We start from the raw sequence: 1,300 nt of genomic DNA on the forward strand, positions 1-1,300 counted from the left end.
GTATATTATAAAATATGTGAATCAGAAAATTGTCTATTTACAAAACTGAACAATTGTTGTTCTCTACTTAACACCTTAGATTTTAAAATGGAAAAATTTTCTCTTTTTTTATTTAAAAATTCAATGTATTTAATGGATGTGTCATATTTTGAACGTGTGACTCTGAATAGGTGCAAAAACTGAGACAGTTGGAATATGAGAAAAAAAAAGTTTATTGAAAACATGGAAATGAAGATTGGATTTCGGCTGGTCGGAGGTCTGGTGAGCTCTGCTGGAAAAGATAGGGAGGATGGTGAAGAATTTGGTTTGGATGGTGAATTCACGGAGGTGGAGGTCTGGGCTTGGTCTGGGGGAAGAAGTGCTGTTCAGTGACCCGGGTTGTTGGTGCAGATCCAGATTCTCTCTCTGTGTTGGTTTGTTGGAGGTTGGACAGGCAGGCGAGCGCAGGCAGGAGGGCTGGCAGATGGATCCGGGGTTCTTCTCTGGAAAGAGAACGTTCCAGGTGTCTCTCAGACTCTGATTCCAGGCGTAGGTTTCCAGGTCTTTAACTAGATGGCTTTCTGGAAGGAAATCACAGGGACGAGGTTAGGTTTAGGTCTCACAGAAAATAGGGCTTTCAAAGAGTAGGTCTGTACCACGCAGAAGCGTAAACGAACTGACGACCTCCTCCTGGTTTCAGCTCCTTATGAAGGCTGGTAATTACTGTAGCTCTGATGGAATGCACCTGCAGAGGAGAGGGAGAAAGAAAACACAGACCTGCACCTAGACCACAGAGTATGAGAGGATGCATAAACACATGCATTTTTTTGTGTTAAATTCTGTTTAACAGCTTATAATTAAAAATGTCTCCGGACCTTTACTGTGTGTTGATTTTCTTTAATTGGACCCCGCTGATTTTTAATTGGTTACCCCTGATTTAGAGGTTTTTCAACAGTTCAGCTATCTGTTGGTGATGGGGATGTTTTGGAATCTCACTCCATGCTGGGGGTGTGAGGGGTCATTTATAATGTTAAGGGCTCGGGACATGCAGCGCTGAGATGACAAGTCTTTAATAGAGGGAAGAGGAGCCCCCATGATCCTCTCTGCTGTTCTCACCACTCCTCACATTCTTCCAGTCTGAGGCGCTGCAGCCTCCACACCACACAGTGAGACAGCTGGTCAGAACGCTCTCTATGGTGCTTCTCTAGAAGGTGGGGAGGATGAGCGGGGGAAGGTGGGCTCTCCTCAGCCTTCTCAGAACATACAGATGAAGGAAGATGATGAGACAGACTGCATAAAACCCTTGCAATCAATTATTGTA

This window comes from Cyprinodon variegatus, unplaced genomic scaffold (genome assembly GCF_000732505.1).
Source record: "Cyprinodon variegatus isolate N-32 unplaced genomic scaffold, C_variegatus-1.0 Scaffold42, whole genome shotgun sequence".
NCBI classification, from domain to species: Eukaryota; Metazoa; Chordata; class Actinopteri; order Cyprinodontiformes; family Cyprinodontidae; genus Cyprinodon; species Cyprinodon variegatus.